Source organism: Nycticebus coucang, chromosome 10 (assembly GCF_027406575.1).
Source record: "Nycticebus coucang isolate mNycCou1 chromosome 10, mNycCou1.pri, whole genome shotgun sequence".
Taxonomy (NCBI): Eukaryota; Metazoa; Chordata; class Mammalia; order Primates; family Lorisidae; genus Nycticebus; species Nycticebus coucang.
In genome coordinates, this window is record NC_069789.1 from 69,649,376 (window position 1) to 69,656,101 (window position 6,726).

Consider the following 6,726-nt stretch of genomic DNA (forward strand, 5'->3'; position numbering starts at 1 on the left):
AAAAGCCACTTAAACTTAGGTAGGATGGTATCTCATTGTGGTTTTCACTTACATTTCTCTGATGACTAATGATAATGAACATATGCATGTTGGCCATTTGTATGTCTTCTTTTGAGAAATGTCTGTTCAGATCCTTGGCCCATTTTTAATTGGATTATTTGATTTTTTTCCTGTTGATTTACTGGAGCTCCTTCTATATTCTTATGTATTCTAGTTATTGGTCCTTGTCAGATGGGTAGTTTTCAAACATTTTCTCCCATTCTGTGAGTTGTCGCTTCCCTTTGTTGATTGCTTCCTTTGCTGTGAAGAAGTTTTTTAGCTTGATGTGATCCCATTTACCCAATTTTGCTTTTGGTTACCTTGGGGTACCCAAAGCATACTCTAGAAGACCTTGCCCAGACCAATAGCTGAAGCATTTCCCCATTTTCTTTTAGTAGTTGCATAGTTTCAACTATGATTTAAATTTTTAATCCATTTTGATTTTATTTTTATGTATGGTAGGAGGTAAGGGTCTAATTTCATTCTTCTATATATGCATATCTAGGTTTCCTTTGCATTTATTGAAGAGAAGGTCTTTTCCTCACTGTATATTTTGGCACCTTTGTCAAAGATAAGTTCACTATAACTGTATAGATTTATTTCTGGGTTCCCTATTCTGTTCCATTGGTCTAAGTATATATTTTAATGCCTGTTACCATGCAGTTTTGGTTACTATAACTCTCTAGTATAATTTGAAATCAGATAATATGATTCTTCCAGTTTTGTTCTTTGTGCTCGGGATAGACTTGGCTATTTTGGGTCTTTTGTGTTTCCATATAAATTTTAGGGTAATTTTTCTATTTCTATGAAGAATGCCATTGGTATTTTGATGAGGATTGCATTGAATCTATAGATCCCTTTGAGTAGTATGGGCATTTTAGCAATATTGATTCTTTCAATCCATGAGCATGGAATCTCTTCCCATTTTTTGTGTCCACTTTTCTTTATCAATGTTTTATAGTTTTCATTACTTCACTTCCTTGGTTAGGTTCATTCTTAGGTATTTTATTGTATTTTTAGCTATTGTAAATAGGATTACTTTCTTAGTTTCTTTTTCAAATTGTTTACTGTTGGCATGTAGAAATACTTTTTGTATCCTTAACTTTACTGAATTTATCAGTTCTAACAATTTTTTTTTGCAGAGTTTTTAAGTTTCTTTATATATAAGATCTTACACGTATCATCTGTGAACAGGGATAATTTGACCTCTTCCTTTCCAATTTGGATGCCCTTTATTTCTATCTCTTGTCTGACTTCTCAGCTAGAACTTCCAGTACCATGTTGGATAGCAGTGAGGAAAGTGGGCATCCTTGTCTTGTTTCAGATCTTGGAGGATCTGTTATATAAGGCTTCTATCATTCTGACTTAAGTTGCTTCTATACTCAGTTTTTTTTTCCGAGAGTTTTTTTTTTATCATGAAGGGATGTTGAATTTTACTGAGTACTTTTCCAGCATTAATTGAAATGACTAATATGGTTTTCATCCTTTGTTCTATTGATATGAAAATCACCTTAATTGATTTGCATATGTTGAACCATCCTTGCATCCCTAGGATAAATTCCACTTGATCATGAAAAATAATCTTTTTAATGTGTTGATTCAATTGCAAGTATTTTGTTGAGAATATTTACATCTGTGTTCACCAAAGATATTGGCCTACAGTTTTCTTTCTTGGTTGTGCCTTCTTTTCTTTATATCAGGATGATACAGGCCTTGTAGAAGGAGTTTGGGAGTACTCCTTCCTCCTCGATTTTTTGGGAATAGTTTAAGTAGGGTTTTAATTACTTCTTTTGTGAATTCTTAATAGAATTCAGCAGCAAAGTCAGTGGAACTTGAGCTTTTCTTTGATGGAAGACCTTTTATTATTGCTTCTATGTCATTACTTGTTATTGGTTTATTTAGGTTATAGATTTCTTCCTGGTTCAGTCTTGGTAGGTTGTACGTGTCTAGGAATTTATCTACTTCTAGGTTTTCCAATTTATTGGCTTATAGTTGCACATAGTAGTCTCTAAAGATCTGCTGGATTTCTGCAGTATCATTTTTAATATTTTCTTTTCCATCTCTTATTTTATTTATCTGATCTTCTCTCTTTTTTCTTAGTTACAATAGTGAAAAGTGTGCCAATTTTGTTTATCTTAAAAAAAAGCTTTCATTTCATAGATTTTTTTCAATTTTATTTATTTATGCTCTAATCTTTATGATTTCTACTTATTTTGGGTTTGGTTTGCTCTTGTTTTTCTAGTTTTTTGAGATGAATCATTAGATTGTTTATTTGATGCTTTTATGCTTTTGTGATGCATGAACTTATTGCTACAAACTTTTCTCTTGTTACTGCTTTTGCCGTATTTCATAAATTTTGATATGTTGTATTTTCATTCTCATATGTTATAAGACATTTTAAAATTTCCTTTTTAATCTCTTCATTGACCCATTGGTAACTTAAGAATATATTGTTTAATTTCCATGTGTTTGTATAGTTTACAATGTACTCTTTTTGTTGATTTCCAGTTTTATTCCATTGTGGTCAGAGAAAATATTTGGTATTAATTCAACCTTTTTGAATTTTTTAAGACTTGTTTCATGGCCTAACATATGGTTTACCCTTGAGAATGATTATGAGCTAAAGAGATGAAGGTTTATTCTGTACCCATTAGTTGAAATGTTCTGTAAATATTTATTACATCCATTTAGTCTATTATGCAGGTTATATCCAATATCTGTTGATTTTCTGTCTAGATGATCTGTCCAATGGTGAGAGTGTAAGGTTGAGTTCTCTAATGATTATGGTATTGGGGTCTCTCTCTCTCTTTAGCTCTGATAATTTTGCTTAATATGTGGTATATCTGGGTGCTCCAGTGTTTGGCACATATATATTTAGAATTATTATATTCTCTTGCTTAATTGACCTGTTTATCATTTCATAATGACCTTCTTTGTCTCTTTTTATAGTTTTTGTCTTGAAATCTATCTTACCTTTTGGAAGTATAGGTAAACTTGTTCTTTTTGTGGTTCTCATTTGCACGAAATCTTTTTCCATACCTTCATTATTTATTCAGTCTATGTGTGTTTTTATAGATGTGAATTGTGTTCTTGCAGACATTTGATTGAGTCTTCATTTTTTAAAACCCATTCAGCTATTCTATGCCTTTTGATTAGAGAATTTAGTCCACATTTATTATTATTATTACTAGATAAGGAATTGCTACTACCACATTATTATTTGATTTCTGGTTGTCTTATGGTCTACTCTTTCTTTCTTCTTTTCTTCCTGTCTTCCACTTTAAAAGTGGGTTTCTCTAGAGGTGTGTTTTAATTTCTTACTTTTTGTTTTTTGTCTATTTGTTGTAAGTTTTTTGTTCTAAGGTTACCGTGAAGCTTGCAAAAAACATTATATAACCAACATTTATAAACAAACAAGTAAACAGAAATTCAGCACGAATTGAACTCTTTAATTCCATCCCCCCAATTTTTAATTCTTTGTTGTTCCCATCCATATCTTTTTTTACTATCTTTCAAAAAATTGTAATTGTTTTGACATGTTTGTCTTTTAATCTTCCTGCTCACAATATAAGTGGGGTTTATATGCTGCAGTTACAGCAATAGAATATTCTGTATTTGTGTCTTTTCTGTTACCAGATAGTTGCACAACTTCAGATGATTTCTTATTATTCATTAAAGTCCTTTTATTTCAGACTGACGAATGCCTTTTAGCATTTCTCTTTTTTTTTGTATTTTTTTTTTTATTAAATCATAGCTGTGTACATTAATACAATCATGGGGCACCATACACTGGTTTTATAGACCATTTGACATATTTTCATCACACTGGTTAACATAGCCTTCCAGGCATTTTCTCAGTTATTGTGTTAAGTTATTTCTAAGTTACTGTGTTATTCTTAGTTAAGTTATTGTGTTAGTTATTGTGTTAAGTTATTGTGTTAAGACATTTATATTCTACATTTACTAAGTTTCACATGTACCCTTGTAAGATGCACCATAGGTGTAATCCCACCAATCACCCTCTCTCTGCCCATTCTTCCTCCCTCCCTCCCCTCCCTCTTCCCCATATTCTTAGGTTATAACTGGGTTATAGCTTTCATATGAAAGCCATAAATTAGTTTCATAGTAGGGCTGAGTACATTGGATACTTTTTCTTCCATGTTTGAGATACTTTACTAAGAAGAATATGTTCCAGATCCATCCATGTAAACATGAAAAAGGTAGTCTCTATCTTTCTTTAAGGCTGCATAGTATTCCATGGTGTACATATACCACAATTTATTAATCCATTCGTGGATTGATGGGCACTTGGGCTTTTTCCATGGCTTAGCAATTATGAATTGGGCTGCAATGAACATTCTGGTACAAATATCTTTGTTATAATGTGATTTTTGGTCTTCTGGGTATATACCTAGTAGAGCAATTATAGGATTGAATAGCATTTCTTGTAGGAAGGTTTGGTGTTAGTGAATACTTCAGCTTTTGTTCATCTGGGTAAGTCTCTATTAATCCTTCATGTTTAAAGAATATTTTTGCAGAATACAATGTTCTAGGGTTAGATTTTTTCTTTTGCACTTGGAATATGTCGTGCTACTCTGTCTTGGCCAGAAAAATTTTCCCTGAGAATTCTACTGCCAGATGTATTGGAGCTCTTTCCTGTTTTTTTTTTTTTTTTTTGTTTCTTGTTTTCTTTAGGATCTTTTCTTTATCTGTGACCTTTGGGAGCTTGATTATTAAATGCCGTAGTCTCGTTTGGGTCAAATCTGCTTGGTGTTCTATGACCTTCTTGTACCTGGATAATAATATTTTTCTCCAGATTTGGAATGTTCTCTTTCATTATTTTGTTGAGTAAATTTTCTACTCTAATCTCTTTATCTCCTATTTTAAGGCCAATAACTCTCAGATTTGGCCTTTTGAGGCTATTTTCTAGATACTGGAGGTGTATTTCCTTCTTTTAAATTCTTTTTTCCCATCTGACTATGTATTTTCAAATAGCCTCTGATGCATTTCTCAGTTCGTCAATTGAATTTTTAAACTTCAAAATTTCTGTTTTTTTATTATTTCAATCTCTTTGTTAAATCTTTCTGGTAGGCTTCTGAATTCTTTATCTCTGTTTTCTTGAAGTTCATTGAACTTTGTCAGGGCAGCTATTATGTTTCTTTTTTTTAAATTCACTTTTTAAAATTTTATTTTATTTTATTTTATTTTTTGGCCGGGGCTGGGTTTGAACCCGCCACCTCCGGCATATGGGACTGGTGCCCTACTCCTTGAGCCACAGGCGCCGCCCAAAAATGCTATTAATGAGATTTTCTTTTTTGTGTGTGTGTGGTTTTTGGCCAGGGCTGGGTTTGAACCTGCCACCTGTGGCATATGGGATGGGCGCCCTACTCCTTGAGCCACAGGCGCTGCCCTGCTTTTTAAAATTTTAGAGACAAAGACAGCTATTATGAATTCTTTGTCTGAAAGGTCACATATCTCCATCACTACAGGATTGGTCACTGGTACTTTATTTAGTTTTTTTTTGGTAAAATCATGTTTTCCTGGGTGTTCTTGATGCTTGCAAATGTTTGCTAATGTCTGGGCATTAAAGGGTTAAGTGTTTATTTAAATTTCTGGAGTCTGGGCTTATTTGAACCCATCTTTCTTGAGAAGGCTTTCCTGTTCAAAGGGAATTGAGTGTTGTGATCCAAAACTTTGGTGACTGTAGCTATTTTCAGCACTAGGGAATGTCCCAAGCCCAGAAATGACTTGCAGAGTCCTAGGGCTACTGCTTTGATGGCCTTGAGTAAGATACAGGAGAATTATCTGTATTACCAGGCAAAGTCTCTCACTTTCTTGCCTCACTTTAGGTACTAGGCTGCTGGAACTGGGGCATGAGTGATCTGAGCAACCAGTACCTGTTCATACCTGAAGCCAGCCCAGCCTCACCCAAAGCCTGTGGTGACTGTTGCCTGGATACCCCCGATGATTATTCAGAGCCCAAGGGCTCTTTAGTCAGCAGGTGGTGAATCCTGCCAGGACTGGGTCCTTCTCTTTGGAGCAGCATGTTTCCTTCTGGTCTAGGATGGCTTCAGAAATGACTTCCGGGAACTAAGGCCTGAAATCAGGTGGTTGAGCCAGTATGCTTGGTACTTTGTTTTACTCTGGCTGAGCTGGTATACATATTGCAAAACAAAGGTTTCTAAAGTTTTTCTTTTCCTTTCTCCTTGTGGAAGAAGACTCTCTGAGCCATGCTGCCTATAGTTGGAGGGAGGATTATACAGGCATTGGCTTAGTCACCACCATTGGTGTCTTACTGAATCACATGCAGCCCAAGTCTACTGTCTCTGAGCCAGCATTACTATAGGAATTGCCCAAGGACTACAGTCTTTGTGGCCTCCCTGCTTTTTAAATTTAGTCTAGGACCTGGCCTGCTTTTGGTTAGCTGATTGGCTAGTGAGAACTCTGGTTCAGGGTGGAGATTTCCCTGTGACCAACCTGGTCTAAATGCTCCCTCCATGGGCACTGGCAGAATTTTGTCCTGTCCTGTGTAACAAGATGACCCTGCATTTCAGTGCAAAGTCCCAGAATCACTTTACTCTCCCTTCCCTGGGTACACAGGTTCTCTCTCCATTCAGTGAGCTGTGGGACTGCTGGGGCTGGGGGAGGGGTGGTATAGTCGATGCAAGATCATCTTTTCTGCTCTTT